We start from the raw sequence: 17,857 nt of genomic DNA on the forward strand, positions 1-17,857 counted from the left end.
CGTGTAGCATGTTCAGAACACGGAATTACATGGCCAGGGATTTTATGTAAATTACATTTCTCTTTGTTAGAAATCACTCCAAGAGATTTTTCCTGAGAAATCTGCCTGATTTTCGAAACTGTCGTTAGGAAAACTCTGCGAACTCAGATGAATAGATTCTCGGTATAAATATGCCTTGTAGGGTGGATGAAAGTTCGGTAATCTGCATGCTAACAACTCTGTAGTGAATATTTGTCGAATCCGTGAGGCATGTAGCTTTTTCTGAACACGGAATTTCACGATGACAGGTTCTATGTAAATTGAATATCTATTGGGTAGAACTCGCTCCAAGAGGATTTTTCTGAGAAAACTGCATGATTTAAAAACTGACATTAGGTGAAATCTACTAAATCAGAAAAAACATTCTATGTATAAATATGCATTGTAAGGTGGATGAAAGTTCGGTAATACACATGTTCACAACTCATGAAAGAATGTTTTTCGAATCCGTGATGCATGTAACTTGTTCAGAACACAGAATGTCACGGTGAGTGAAACTAGGTATATTACATATCTTTTGGTTAGAACTCGCTCCAAGAGCATTTTCTTGCCAAATCTGCCTCATTTTCAAACCTGGCATTTAAACTAATCTGTGAAATCTGAGAAAAGTATTCAAAGAGTCAGTAAGCAATCTATGGTCAATGAAAGTGATGTATTCCACTTGCTAACAACCCTGTAGTGAAAATTTTTGAATCCGAGATGCATGAAGCGTGTTGGGAACATGGAATTTCATGGTGTGCGAATCCATGTAAATTAAATGTCTATTGTTTTGAACCCGCTCCAAGAGGTTTTTGCCTTGAAATCTGCCTCAGTTTCGAAACTGTCGTTTGGAAAGCTCTGTGAAATCAGAGAAAATGCTTCTAAGCATCAATATGCCTTGTATTGTGATGAAAGTCCTGTAATCCACATGCAAACAACTCAGTAGTGTATTTTTGTCGAATCCTATCTGCATGTAGCGTGTGCGAAACACGGAATTTCACAGCGGGAGAATCTATGTAATTTACAAATCTATTAGGTAGAACACACTCCAACAGTTTTTTCCTTAGGAAACTGCCTGATTTTGAAACTGCTATTAGGAAAAAGCTGCAAACTCAGAGTTAATGTTTCTAGGTGTAAATATGCCTTGTATGGTGGATGAAAGTTCTGTAATACACATGTACACAACTCATTAAAAATGTTTCTCAAATCCGTGATGAATGTAGTGTATTCAGTACATGGAATGTCACGTTGATGGAAACTATGTAAATTACATATCTATTGGTGAGAAACCGCTCCAGGAGCATTTTTGTGTAAAATCTACCTCTGTTTGGAAACTGGTGTTATGAAAACACTGCAAAATCTGAGCAAAATTTTAAGCTGACAATATGTCTTCAATGGTTTATTAAAGATGTGTAATTCACATTCTAACAACTCAGCAGTGAATATTTGTTGAATCCATGGTGCATGTAAGTTTTTCGGAACACGGGATGTTACGGTGATGGTATCTATGAAAATGGGATGTCTATTGGATCGAACATGCAGCAAGAGAATTTTTCTGCGAAAACTGCCTGATTTTCGTAACTGAATTTAGGAAAAATCTGCGAAATCTATGTAAATACTTCTAGGTGTCAATATGCCTTCTATTGTTGTTGAAACATCGGTAATCCACATGGTCACGGTCATTAAATAATGTTTGTCAAAGCCGTGATTAGTGTAACGTTTTTTGAACACGGAATGTCTCGGTGAGTGAAACTCGGAAAATAACAATTCTACTGGATAGAACTCGCTTGAATTGAATTTTTCTGCAAAAATTTCATGATTTTCGGAATTGGATGTTAGGGAAAACCTGCGAAATCAGAATAACTACATCTAGGGATAAATATGCCTTGTATGGTGAATGAAAATTTGGTAATCCACATGCTCACACTCATTAGAGAATGTTTGTCGAATTCGTGATGCATGTAACATGTACGGAATACATTGTGTCATATTCAAGGAAACAATGTAAATTACATGTCTATTGGGTAGAACTCGCTTGAAGAGAATTTTACTGCGAAATGTGCCTCATTTTCAAAACTGCCAAGGAGAACACTGTGAAATCTTAGAAAATGCTTCTAAGTGTCAATATGCATTGAATGGTGAATGAAAGTCCAGTAATCCACAAGTTAATAAGAGTGTAGTAATGATTTTTCAAACCGTGATTCATGTAGCGCTTTTTGAAATGGAATTTCACCGTAATGACACAATTTAAATTAAAATTCTATTGGGTAGAACTAGCTAGAATAGGATTTTTCTGTGAAAATTGCATGATTATCAAATCTGAAGTTTGGAGAAAGCTTTAAAATGAGAGTAAATATTTCTAGGTGTAAATATGCCTTTATGTTGGAAGAAAGTTCGGTAATCCACATTTCCACAACATATTAAAGAATATTTTTCTAATCCGTGACGCATATACCGTGTTTTTAACATGGAATTTCACGGTGACTGAAACAATGTGAATTACTTCTCTATTTTGTAGAACTATCTCCAAGGGGATTTTTCTGCGATAAATGATTCATTTTTGAAACTGGTATTTGGAAAACACTGCAAAATCTGAGAAAATACTTCTAAGTATCAATTTTCAATCTATTGTGATGAAAGTTCGGTAATCCACATGCTAACAAATCTGTAGTGAATATTTTTCGAATTAATTATGCAAGTAGCATGTTCGGAACACGGAATTTCATGGCCAGAGGGTTTATGTAAATTACATTTCTCTTGGTTAGAAAACACTCCAAGAGATTTTTCCTGAGAAATCTGCCTGATTTTCGAAACTGGAATTAGGAAACACTGCGAACTAAGATGAATAGATTCTCGGTGTATTTATGCCTTGTATGGTGGATGAAAGATCGTTAATCCGCATGATAACAACTCTGTAGTGAATATTTGTCGAATCCGAGATACATGAAGCGTGTTGGGAACACAGAATATCACAGTAAGCGAATCTCTGTAAAATAGATCTCTCGGGTAGAACTTGTTCCAAGAACTTTTTCTGCGAATTCTGCCTCATTTTCAAAACTGGCATTAGGAAAATCTTTTGAAATATGAGAAAATGCTTCAAAGTGTCAATATGGTTTTTATGGTGGATGAAAGTTCGGTAATCTTTATGCTAACAAGTCTGAAGTGAATATTTTTCGAAACCGTGATGCATGTATTTTTTTGGATCACGGAATTTCACGATGACGGGTTCTACGTAAATTGCATGTCTATCGGGTAGAACTCGCTCCAAGAGGATTTTTCTGTGAAAACTGCATGATTTAAAAACTGACACTAGGAGAAATATACTAAATCAGAAAATAATTTCTATGTATAAATATGCATTGTAAGGTGGATGAAAGTTCGGTAATACACATGTTCACAACTCATTAAAGAATGTTTGTCGAATCCGTGATGCATGTAACGTGTTCAGAACACGGAATATCACGGTGAGTGATACTAGGTAAATTACATATCTTTTGGTTAGAACTCGCTCCAAGAGCATTTTCCTGCCAATTCTGCCTCATTTTCAAACCTGGCATTAAAACTAACCTGTGAAATCTGAGAAAAGTCTTCAAAGTGTGAGTAAGCCATGTATGGTGGATGAAAGTGCTGTAACCCACTTGCTAACAACTCTGTAGTGAAAATTTTTGAATCCTAGATGCATGAAGCGTGTTCGGAACACAGAATTTCATGGTGAGCGAATCCATGTAAATTACATGTCTATTGTTTTGAACACGCTCCAAGAGGTTTTTGCCGTGAAAACTGCCTCAGTTTCGAAACTGGCGTTTGGAAAGCTCTGTGAAATCAGAGAAAATGCTTCTAAGCATCAATATGCCTTGTATTGTGATGAAAGTCCTGTAATCCACATGCAAACAACACTGTAGTGTATTTTTGTTGAATCCTATCTGCATGTAGCGTGGGCAAATCACGGAATTTCGCAGCGGGATAATCTATGTAATTTACATATCTATTGCGTAAGACACGCTCAAAAAGATTTTTCCTTAGTAAACTGCCTGATTTTTGAAACAGCTATTAGGAAAAAGCTGCAAACTCAGAGTTAATGTTTCTAGGTGTAAATATGCCTTGTACGGTGGATGAAAGATCTGTAATACACATGTACACAACTCATTAAAAATGTTTCTCAAATCCGTGATGTATGTAGTTTGTTCGGTACACGGAATGTCACGTTGAAGGAAAATAGGTAAATTACATATCTATTGTTGAGAACCCGCTCCAGGAGCATTTTACTATAAAATCTACCTCTGTTTGGAAACTGGTGTTATGAAAACACTGCAAAACCTGAGCAAAAGCTTTAAGGTGACAAAATGTCTTCAATGGTTTATTAAAGATGTGTAATTCACATTCTAACAACTCAGGAGTGAATATATGTTGAATCCATGGTGCATGTACCTTTTTCGGAACACGGAATGTTACGGTGACGGTATCTATGGAAATGGGATGTGTATAGGATCGAATATGCAGCAAGAGAATTTTTCTGCAAAAACTGCCTGAGTTTCATAATTGACGTTAGGAAAAACCTGTGAAATTTAAGTAAATATTTCTAGGTGTAAATATGCCTTGTATTGTGGTTGAAACATTGGTAATCCACATGCTCACGGTTAATAAATAATGTTTGTCGAAGCCGTGATTAATGTAACATTTTCGGGACACGGAATGTCTCGGTGAGTGAAACTCGGATAATAGCAATTCTACTGGATAGAACTCGCTTGAATTGAATTTTTCTGCGAAAATTTCATGATTTTCGGAAGTGGATGTCAGGAACAACCTGCGAAATCAGAATAACAACAACTAGGTGTAAATATGCCTTGTATGGTGAATGAAATTTTGGTAATCCACATGCTCACACTCATTAGAGAATGTTTGTCGAATTCGTGATGCATGAAACGTGTACGGAATACAGTGTGTCATATTGAAGGAAACAATGTAAATTACATGTCTATTGGGTAGAACTCGCTTGAAGAGAATTTTTCTGCGAAAGGTGCCTCATTTTCAAAACTGCCATTAGGAGAACACTGTGAAATCTGAGAAAATGCTCCTAAGTGTCAATATGCCTTGAATGGTGAATGAAAGTCCGGTAATCCACATGTTAATAACAGTGTAGTAATTATTTATCTAACCGTGATTCATGTAGCGTTTTTTGAAATGGAATTTCACCGTAATGAAACAATTTAAATTAAAATTCTATTGGGTAGAACTAGCTAGAATAGAATTTTTCTGCGAAAATTGCATGATTATCGAATCTGAAATTTGGAGAATGCTTCAAAATGAGAGTAAATATTTCTAGGTGTAAATATGCCTTTATGTTGGAAGAAAGTTCTGTAATCCACATTTTCACAACATATTAAAGGATCTTTTTCTAATCCGTGATGCAGATACCGTGTTTTTAACATGGAATTTCACGGTGACTGAAACAATGTAAATTACTTCTCTATTGGGTAGAACTCTCTCCAAGAGAATTTTTCTGCAGTAAATGCTTCATTTTTGAAATTGGCGTTTGGAAAACATTGCAAAATCTGAGAAAATACTTCTAAGTATCAATTTTCAATCTATTGTGATGAAAGTTCGGTAATTCACATGCTAACAAATCTTTAGTGAGTATTTGTCGAATCCATTATGCATGTAGCATTTTCGGAACACGGAATTTCATTGCCAGGGAGTTTATGTAAATTACATTTCTCTTGGTTAGAAATCACTCCAAGAGATTTTTCCTGAGAAATCTGCCCGATTTTCGAAACTGCCATTAGGAAAACACTGCGAAATCAGATGAATAGATTCTCGGTGTACATATGCCTTGTAGGGTGGATGAAAGTTCGGTAATCCGCATGCTAACAACCCTGTAGTGAATATTTGTCGAATCAGAGATACATGAAGCGTGTTTGGAACACAGAATATCACGGTGGGCGAATCTATGTAAAATATATATCTCTTGGGTAGAACTCACTCCAAGAGTTTTTCTGCGAATTCTGCCTCATTTTCAAAACTGGCATTAGGAAAAACTTTCAAAAGATGAGAAAATGATTCAAAGTGTCAATATGGCTTTTATGGTGGATGAAAATCCGGTAAATCTTATGCTAACAACTCTGTAGTGAATATTTGTCGAATCCGTGATGCATGTAGCTTTTTCAAAACACAGAATTTCACGATGACGGGTTCTATGTAAATTGCATGTCTATTCTGTAGAACTGGCTCCAAGAGGATTTTTCTGCAAAAACTGCATGATTAAATACTAACATTAGGAGAAATCTACTAAATCAAATGAAAATTTCTGTGTATAGATATGCATTGTATGGTGGATGAAAGCTCAGTAATACACATGTACACAACTCATTAAAAATGTTTCTCAAATCCGTGATGTATGTAGTCTGTTCGGAACACGGAATGTCACGTTGAAGGAAACTATGTAAATTACATATCTATTGGTGAGAAACCGCTCCAGGAGCATTTTACTGTAAAATCTACCTCTGTTTGTAAACTGGTGTTATGAAAACACTGCAAAACCTGAGCAAAAGCTTTAAGGTGACAATATGTCTTCAATGGTTTATTAAAGATGTGTAATTCAAATTCTAACAACTCAGGAGTGAATATTAGTTGAATCCATGGTGCATGTAACTTTTTCGGAACACGGAATGTTACGGTGACGGTATATATGAAAATGGGATGTCTATTGGATCGAACATGCAGCAAGAGTATTTTTCTGCGAAAACTGCCTGATTTTCGTAACTGACGTTAGGAAAAAGCTGCGAAATCTAAGTAAATATTTCTAGGTGTAAATATGCCTTGTATTGTGTTTGAAACATCGGTAATCCACATGCTCATGGTCATTAAATAATGTTTGTCGAAGCCGTGATTAACGTAACGTTTTCGGAACACAGAATGTCTCGGTGAGTGAAACTCGGAAAATAACATTTCTACTGGATAGAACTCGCTTGAATTGAAATTTTCTGCGAAAATTTCATGATTTTCAAAACTGGATGTTAGGAAAAATCTGCGAAATCCGAATAACTACATCTAGGTGTAAATATGCCATGTATGGGGGATGAAATTTTGGTAATCCACATGCTCACACTCATTACAGATTGATTCTCGAATTCATGATGCATGTAATGTGTACGGAATACAGAGTGTCATATTGAAGGAAACAATGTAAATTACATGTCTATTGGGTAGAACTCGCTTGAAGAGAATTTTTCTGTGAAATGTGCCTCATTTCCAAAACTGCCATTAGGAGAACCCTGTGAAAACGGAGAAACTGCTACTAAGTCTCAATTTGCCTTGAATGGTGAATGAAAGTCCTGTAATTCACATGTTAATAACAGTGTAGTAATTATTTATCAAAATCTGATTCATGTAGCGCTTTTGGAAAACGGAATTTCACCGTAATGAAACAATATAAATTACATTTCTATTGGGTAGAACCTGCTAGAAAAGAATTTTTCTGCGAAAATTGCATGATTATCGAATCTGAAGTTTGGAGAAAGCTTCAAAATGAGAGTAAATATATCTATGTGTAAATATGCCTTTATGTTGGAAGAAAGTTCGGTAATCCACATTTTCACAACATATTAAAGAATCTTTTTCTAATCCGTGATGCATATACCGTGCTTGGAACGTGGAATTTCACGGTGACTGAAACAATGTAAATTGCTTCTCTATTGGGTAGAACTCGCTCCTAGAGGATTTTTCTGCAATAAATGCTTCATTTTTGAAACTGGCGTTTGGAAAACACTGCAAAATCGGAGAAAATTCTTCTAAGTATCAATATTCAATCTATTGTGATGAAAGTTCGGTAATCCACATGCTAACAAATCTGTAGTGAATATTTGTCGAATCCATTATGCATGTAGCATGTTCGGAACACGGAATTTCATGACCGGGGAGTTTATGTAAATTAAATTTCTCTTGGTTAGAAATCACTCCAAGAGATTTTCCCTGAGAAATCTGCCTGATTTTTGAGACTGGCGTTAGGAAATAATTGCGAACTCAGATGAATAGTTTCTCGGTGTAAATATGCCTTGTAGGGTGGATGAAAGTTCGGTAATCCGCATGCTAACAACTGTGTAGTGAATATTTGTTGAATCCGAGATACATGAAGTGTGTTCGGAACACAGAATATCACGGTGAGCGAATGTATGTAAAATATATGTCACTTGGGTAGAACTCGCTCCAAGAGCTTTTTCTGTGAATTCTGCCTCATTTTCAAAACTGGCATTAGGAAAAACTTTTGAAATATGAGAAAATGCTTCAAAGTGTCAATATGGCTTTTATGGTGGATGAAAGTCCGGTAATCCTTATGCTAACAACTCTGTAGTGAATATTTGTCGAATCCGTGATGCATGTAGCTTTTTCGGAACACGGAATTACACGATGAGAGATTCTATGTAAATTGCAAGTCTATTGGGTAGAACTCACTCCAAGAGGGTTTTTCTGTGAAAACTGCATGATTTAAAAACTGACATTAGGGAAATCTACTAAATCAGAAAAAACTTTCTATGTATAAATATGCATTGAAAGGTGGATGAAACCGGTAATACACATGTTCACAAGTCATTAAAAGATATTTGTCGAATCCGTGATGCATGTTACGTATTCAGATCATGGAATGTCACGGTGAGTGAAACAGTAATTTACATATCTTTTGGTTAGAATTCGCTCCAAGAGCATTTTCCTGCCAAATCTGCCTCATTTTCAAACCTGGGATTAAAACTAAATTGTGAAATCTGAGAAAAGTCTTCAAAGTGTCAGTAAGCCATGTATGGCGGATGAAACTGCTGTAATCCACTTGCTAACAACTTTGTAGTGAATATTTGTCGAATCCGAGATGCAGGTAGCGTGTTCGGAACACGGAATTTCACGGTGAGTGAATCCATGTAAATTACATTTCTATTATTTTCAACACACTCCAAGAGTTTTTTGCTGTGAAATCTGCAAGAGTTTCGAAACTGGCGTTAGGAAAGCTCTTTGAAATCAGAAAAAATGCTTCTAAGCATCAATATGCCTTGTATTGTTATGAAAGTACTATAATCCACATGCAAACAACTCTGTAGTGTATTTTTGTCGAAACACATCTGCATGTAGCCTGTGCGAAACACGGAATTTCACAGCGGGTGAATATATGTAATTTACATATCTATTGGGTAGAACACGCTCCAACAGTTTTTTCCTTAGGAAACTGCCAGATTTTCCAAACTATTAGGAAAAAGCTGCAAACTAAGTGTTAATGTTTCTAGGTATAAATATGTCTTGTACGGTGGATGAAAGTTCTGTAATACACATGTACACAACTCATTAAAAATGTTTCTCAAATCCGTGATGTATGTAGTGTGTTCGGAACACGGAATGTCACGTTGAAGGAAACTATGTAAATTACATATCTATTGGTGAGAAACCGCTCCAGGAGGATTTTACTGTAAAATCTACCTCTGTTTGGAGACTGGTGTTATGAAAACACTGCAAAACCTGAGCAAAACCTTTAAGGTGACAATATGTCTTCAATGGTTTATTAAAGATGTGTAATTCAAATTCTAACAACTCAGGAGTGAATATTAGTTGAATCCATGGTGCATGTACCTTTTTCGGAACATGGAATGTTACGGTGATGGTATCTATGAAAATGGGATGTCTATTGGATCGAACATGCAGCAAGAGTATTTTTCTGCGAACACTGCCTGATTTTCGTAACTGACGTTAGGAAAATCTGCGAAATCTAAGTAAATATTCCTAGGTGTAAATATGCCTTGTATTGTGGTTGAAACATCGGTAATCCACATGCTCACGGTCATTAAATAATGTTTGTCGAAACCGTGATTAACATAACTTTTTCAGAACACGGAATGCCTCGGTGAGTGAAACTCGGAAAATAACATTTCTACTGGATAGAACTCGCTTGAATTGAAATTTTCTGCGAAAATTTCATGATTTTCAAAACTGGATGTTAGGAAAAATCTGCGAAATCCGAATAACTACATCTAGGTGTAAATATGCCATGTATGGGGGATGAAATTTTGGTAATCCACATGCTCACACTCATTACAGATTGATTCTCGAATTCATGATGCATGTAATGTGTACGGAATACAGAGTGTCATATTGAAGGAAACAATGTAAATTACATGTCTATTGGGTAGAACTCGCTTGAAGAGAATTTTTCTGTGAAATGTGCCTCATTTCCAAAACTGCCATTAGGAGAACCCTGTGAAAACGGAGAAACTGCTACTAAGTCTCAATTTGCCTTGAATGGTGAATGAAAGTCCTGTAATTCACATGTTAATAACAGTGTAGTAATTATTTATCAAAATCTGATTCATGTAGCGCTTTTGGAAAACGGAATTTCACCGTAATGAAACAATATAAATTACATTTCTATTGGGTAGAACCTGCTAGAAAAGAATTTTTCTGCGAAAATTGCATGATTATCGAATCTGAAGTTTGGAGAAAGCTTCAAAATGAGAGTAAATATATCTATGTGTAAATATGCCTTTATGTTGGAAGAAAGTTCGGTAATCCACATTTTCACAACATATTAAAGAATCTTTTTCTAATCCGTGATGCATATACCGTGCTTGGAACGTGGAATTTCACGGTGACTGAAACAATGTAAATTGCTTCTCTATTGGGTAGAACTCGCTCCTAGAGGATTTTTCTGCAATAAATGCTTCATTTTTGAAACTGGCGTTTGGAAAACACTGCAAAATCGGAGAAAATTCTTCTAAGTATCAATATTCAATCTATTGTGATGAAAGTTCGGTAATCCACATGCTAACAAATCTGTAGTGAATATTTGTCGAATCCATTATGCATGTAGCATGTTCGGAACACGGAATTTCATGACCGGGGAGTTTATGTAAATTAAATTTCTCTTGGTTAGAAATCACTCCAAGAGATTTTCCCTGAGAAATCTGCCTGATTTTTGAGACTGGCGTTAGGAAATAATTGCGAACTCAGATGAATAGTTTCTCGGTGTAAATATGCCTTGTAGGGTGGATGAAAGTTCGGTAATCCGCATGCTAACAACTGTGTAGTGAATATTTGTTGAATCCGAGATACATGAAGTGTGTTCGGAACACAGAATATCACGGTGAGCGAATGTATGTAAAATACATGTCACTTGGGTAGAACTCGCTCCAAGAGCTTTTTCTGTGAATTCTGCCTCATTTTCAAAACTGGCATTAGGAAAAACTTTTGAAATATGAGAAAATGCTTCAAAGTGTCAATATGGCTTTTATGGTGGATGAAAGTCCGGTAATCCTTATGCTAACAACTCTGTAGTGAATATTTGTCGAATCCGTGATGCATGTAGCTTTTTCGGAACACGGAATTACACGATGAGAGATTCTATGTAAATTGCAAGTCTATTGGGTAGAACTCGCTCCAAGAGGGTTTTTCTGTGAAAACTGCATGATTTAAAAACTGACATTAGGGAAATCTACTAAATCAGAAAAAACTTTCTATGTATAAATATGCATTGAAAGGTGGATGAAACCGGTAATACACATGTTCACAAGTCATTAAAAGATATTTGTCGAATCCGTGATGCATGTTACGTATTCAGATCATGGAATGTCACGGTGAGTGAAACAGTAAATTACATATCTTTTGGTTAGAATTCGCTCCAAGAGCATTTTCCTGCCAAATCTGCCTCATTTTCAAACCTGGGATTAAAACTAAATTGTGAAATCTGAGAAAAGTCTTCAAAGTGTCAGTAAGCCATGTATGGCGGATGAAACTGCTGTAATCCACTTGCTAACAACTTTGTAGTGAATATTTGTCGAATCCGAGATGCAGGTAGCGTGTTCGGAACATGGAATTTCACGGTGAGTGAATCCATGTAAATTACATTTCTATTATTTTCAACACACTCCAAGAGTTTTTTGCTGTGAAATCTGCAAGAGTTTCGAAACTGGCGTTAGGAAAGCTCTTTGAAATCAGAAAAAATGCTTCTAAGCATCAATATGCCTTGTATTGTAATGAAAGTACTATAATCCACATGCTAACAACTCTGTAGTGTATTTTTGTCGAAACACATCTGCATGTAGCCTGTGCGAAACACGGAATTTCACAGCGGGTGAATATATGTAATTTACATATCTATTGGGTAGAACACGCTCCAACAGTTTTTTCCTTAGGAAACTGCCAGATTTTCCAAACTATTAGGAAAAAGCTGCAAACTAAGTGTTAATGTTTCTAGGTATAAATATGTCTTGTACGGTGGATGAAAGTTCTGTAATACACATGTACACAACTCATTAAAAATGTTTCTCAAATCCGTGATGTATGTAGTGTGTTCGGAACACGGAATGTCACGTTGAAGGAAACTATGTAAATTACATATCTATTGGTGAGAAACCGCTCCAGGAGGATTTTACTGTAAAATCTACCTCTGTTTGGAGACTGGTGTTATGAAAACACTGCAAAACCTGAGCAAAACCTTTAAGGTGACAATATGTCTTCAATGGTTTATTAAAGATGTGTAATTCAAATTCTAACAACTCAGGAGTGAATATTAGTTGAATCCATGGTGCATGTACCTTTTTCGGAACATGGAATGTTACGGTGATGGTATCTATGAAAATGGGATGTCTATTGGATCGAACATGCAGCAAGAGTATTTTTCTGCGAACACTGCCTGATTTTCGTAACTGACGTTAGGAAAATCTGCGAAATCTAAGTAAATATTCCTAGGTGTAAATATGCCTTGTATTGTGGTTGAAACATCGGTAATCCACATGCTCACGGTCATTAAATAATGTTTGTCGAAACCGTGATTAACATAACTTTTTCAGAACACGGAATGCCTCGGTGAGTGAAACTCGGAAAATAACATTTCTACTGGATAGAACTCGCTTGAATTGAAATTTTCTGCGAAAATTTCATGATTTTCAAAACTGGATGTTAGGAAAAATCTGCGAAATCCGAATAACTACATCTAGGTGTAAATATGCCATGTATGGGGGATGAAATTTTGGTAATCCACATGCTCACACTCATTAGAGAATGATTCTCGAATTCATGATGCATGTAATGTGTACAAAATACAGAGTGTCATATTGAAGGAAACAATGTAAATTACATGTCTATTGTGTAGAACTCGCTTGAAGAGAATTTTTCTGTGAAATGTGCCTCATTTCCAAAACTGCCATTAGGAGAACCCTGTGAAAACGGAGAAAATGCTACTAAGTCTCAATTTGCCTTGAATGGTGAATGAAAGTCCTGAAATTCACATGTTAATAACAGTGTAGTAATTATTTATCAAAATCTGATTCATGTAGCGCTTTTGGAAAACGGAATTTCACCGTAATGAAACAATATAAATTACATTTCTATTGGGTAGAACCTGCTAGAAAAGAATTTTTCTCTGAAAATTGCATGATTATCGAATCTGAAGTTTGGAGAAAGCTTCAAAATGAGAGTAAATATTTCTAGGTGTATATATGCCTTTATGTTGGAAGAATGTTCGGTAATCCACATTTTCACAACATATTAAAGAATCTTTTTCTAATCCGTGATGCATATACCGTGCTTGGAACGTGGAATTTCACGGTGACTGAAACAATGTAAATTACTTCTCTATTGGGTAGAACTCGCTCCTAGAGGATTTTTCTGCAATAAATGCTTCATTTTTGAAACTGGCGTTTGGAAAACACTGCAAAATCGGAGAAAATTCTTCTAAGTATCAATATTCAATCTATTGTGATGAAAGTTCGGTAATCCACATGCTAACAAATCTGTAGTGAATATTTGTCGAATCCATTATGCATGTAGCATGTTCGGAACACGGAATTTCATGACCGGGGAGTTTATGTAAATTAAATTTCTCTTGGTTAGAAATCACTCCAAGAGATTTTCCCTGAGAAATCTGCCTGATTTTTGAGACTGGCGTTAGGAAATAATTGCGAACTCAGATGAATAGTTTCTCGGTGTAAATATGCCTTGTAGGGTGGATGAAAGTTGGGTAATCCGCATGCTAACAACTGTGTAGTGAATATTTGTTGAATCCGAGATACATGAAGTGTGTTCGGAACACAGAATATCACGGTGAGCGAATGTATGTAAAATACATGTCACTTGGGTAGAACTCGCTCCAAGAGTTTTTTCTGCAAATTCTGCCTCATTTTCAAAACTGGCATTAGGAAAATCTTTTGAAATATGAGAAAATGCTTCAAAGTGTCAATATGGCTTTTATGGTGGATGAAAGTCCAGTAATCCTTATGCTAACAACTCTGTAGTGAATATTTGTCGAATCCGTGATGCATGTAGCTTTTTCGGAACACGGAATTTCAAGATGACAGGTTCTATGTAAATTGCAAGTCTATTGTGTAGAACTCGCTCCATGAGGATTTTTCTGCGAAAACTGTATGATTTAAAAACTGACATTAGGAGACATCTACTAAATCAGAAAAAACTTTCTATGTATAAATATGCATTTTAAGGTGGATGAAAGTTCGGTAATACACATGTTCACAACTCATTAAAGGATGTTTGTCGAATCCGTGATGCATGTTACGTGTTCAGATCACGGAAAGTCACGGTCAGTGAAACTAAGTAAATTACATATCTTTTGGTTAGAACTCGCTCCAAGAGCATTTTCTTGCCTAATCTGCCTCATTTTCAAACCTGGCATTAAAACTAACCTGTGAAATCTGAGGAAAGTCTTCAAAGTGTCAGTAAGCCATGTATGGTGGATGTAACTGCTGTAATCCACTTGCTAACAACTCTGTAGTGAATATTTGTCGAATCCGAGATGCATGTAGCGTGTTCGGAACACGGAATTTCACGGTGAGCGAATCCATGTAAATTACATGTCTATAGTTTTGAACCCGCTCCAAGAGAATTTTGCCATGAAATCTGCCTCAGTTTCGAAACTGGCATTTGGAAATCTCTGTGAAATCAGAGAAAATGCTTTTAAGTATCAATATGCCTTGTATTGTGTTGAAAGTCCTGTAATCCACATGCAAACACCTATGTATTGTATTTTTGTCGAATCCTATCTGCATGTAGCGTGTGCGAAACACGGAATTTCACAGCGGGAGAATCTATGTAATTTACATATCTATTGGGTAGAACACGCTCCAACAGTTTTTTCCTTAGGAAACTGCCTGATTTTCGAAACTGCTATTAGGAAAATGCTGCAAACTCAGAGTTAATGTTTCTAGGTGTAAATATGCCTTGTATGGTAGATGAAAGTTCTGTAATACACATGTACACAACTCATTAAAAATGTTTCTCAAATCCGTGATATATGTAGTGTGTTCAGCACTCGGAATGTCACGTTGAAGGAAACTATGTAAATTACATATCTATTGGTGAGAAACCGCTCCAGGAGCATTTTACTGTAAAATCTACCTCTGTTTGTAAACTAGTGTTATGAAAACACTGCAAAACCTGAGCAAAAGCTTTAAGGTGACAATATGTCTTCAATGGTTTATTAAAGATGTGTAATTCACATTTTAACAACTCAGGAGTGAATATTTGATGAATCCATGGTGCATGTGCCTTTTTCGGAACACGGAATATTACGGTGAAGGTATCTATGAAAATGGGATGTCTATTGGATCGAACATGCAGCAAGATTATTTTTCGGCCAAAACTGCCTGAGTTTCGTAACTGACGTTAGGAAAAATCTGCGAAAACTAAGTAAATATTCCTAGGTGTAAATATGCGTTGTATTGTGGTTGAAACATTGGTAATCCACATGCTCATGGTCATCAAATAATGTTTGTCGAAGCCGTGATTAACGTAACGTTTTCGGAACACGGAATGTCTCAGTGAGTGAAACTCGGAAAATAACAATTCTACTGGATAGAACTCGCTCGAATTGAATTTTTCTGCGAAAATTTCATGATTTTCCAAACTGGATGTTAGGAAAAACCTGCGAAATCAGAATAACTACCAGTAGGTGTAAATATGCCTTGTATGGTGGATGAAATTTTAGTAATCCACATGCTCACACTCATTAGAGAATGTTTGTCGAATTCGTGATGCATGTAATGTGTACGGAGTACAGAGTGTCATATTGAAGGAAACAATGTAAATTACATGTCTATTGGGTAGAACTCGCTTGAAGAGAATTTTTCTGCGAAATGTGCCTCATTTTCAAAACTGACATTTGGAGAACCCTGTGAATTCTGAGAAAATGCTTCTAAGTGTCAATATGCCTTGAATGGTGAATGAAAGTCCGGTAATCCACATGTTAATAACAGTGTAGTAATTATTTTTCAAACCTTGATTCATGTAGCGCTTTTGGAAAACGGAATTTCACAGTAATGAAACAATGTAAATTACAATTCTATTGGGTAGAACTAGCTAGAATAGAATTTTTCTGCGAAAATTGCATGATTATCGAATCTGAAGTTTGGAGAAAGCTTCAAAATGAGAGTAAATATTTCTAGGTGTATATATGCCTTTATGTTGGAAGAATGTTCGGTAATCCACATTTTCACAACATATTAAAGAATCTTTTTCTAATCCGTGATGCATATACCGTGTTCAGAATTTGGAATTTCATGGTGACTAAAACAATGTAAATTACTTCTCTATTGGGTAGAACTCGCTCCAAGAGGATTTTTCTGCGAAAACTGCATGATTTAAAAACTGACATTAGGAGACATCTACTAAATCAGAAAAAATTTCTCTGTATAAATATGCATTTTAAGGTGGATGAAAGTTCGGTAATACACATGTTCACAACTCATTAAAGGATGTTTGTCGAATCCGTGACGCATGTTACGTGTTCAGATCACGGAAGGTCACGGTGAGTGAAACTAAGTAAATTACATATCTTTTGGTTAGAACTCGCTCCAAGAGCATTTTCTTGCCAAATCTGCCTCATTTTCAAACCTGGCATTAAAAATTAACCTGTGAAATCTGAGGAAAGTCTTCAAAGTGTCAGTAAGCCATGTATGGTGGATGAAACTGCTGTAATCCACTTGCTAACAACTCTGTAGTGAATATTTGTCGAATCCGAGATGCATGTAGCGTGTTCGGAACACGGAATTTCATGGTGAGCGAATCCATGTAAATTACATGTCTATTGTTTTGAACCCGCTCCAAGAGAATTTTGCCGTGAAATCTGCCTCAGTTTCGAAACTGGCGTTTGGAAATCTCTGTGAAATCAGAGAAAATGCTTTTAAGTATCAATATGCCTTGTATTGTGAAGAAAGTCCTGTAATCCACATGCAAACACCTATGTAGTGTATTTTTGTCGAATCCTATCTGCATGTAGCGTGTGCGAAACACGGAATTTCACAGCGGGAGAATCTATATAATTTACATATCTATTGGGTAGAACACGCTCCAACAGTTTTTTCCTTAGGAAACTGCCTGATTTTCGAAACTGCTATTAGGAAAAAGCTGCAAACTCAGAGTTAATATTTCTAGGTGTAAATATGCCTTGTATGGTGCATGAAAGTTCTGTAATACACATGTACACAACTCATTAAAAATGTTTCTCAAATCCGTGATATATTTAGTGTGTTCGGCACACGGAATGTCACGTTGAAGGAAACTATGTAAATTACATACCTATTGGTGAGAAACCGCTCCAGGAGCATTTTACTGTAAAATCTACCTTTGTTTGTAAACTGGTGTTATGAAAACACTGCAAAACCTGAGCAAAAGCTTTAAGGTGACAATATGTCTTCAATGGTTTATTAAAGATGTGTAATTCACATTCTAACAACTCAGGAGTGAATATTTGATGAATCCATGGTGCATGTGCCTTTTTCGGAACACGGAATGTTACGGTGAAGGTATCTATGAAAATGGGATGTCTATTGGATCGAACATGCAGCAAGAGAATTTTTCT

The sequence above is a fragment of the Camelus bactrianus genome, chromosome 6 (assembly GCF_048773025.1).
Source record: "Camelus bactrianus isolate YW-2024 breed Bactrian camel chromosome 6, ASM4877302v1, whole genome shotgun sequence".
Lineage (NCBI taxonomy): Eukaryota > Metazoa > Chordata > Mammalia > Artiodactyla > Camelidae > Camelus > Camelus bactrianus.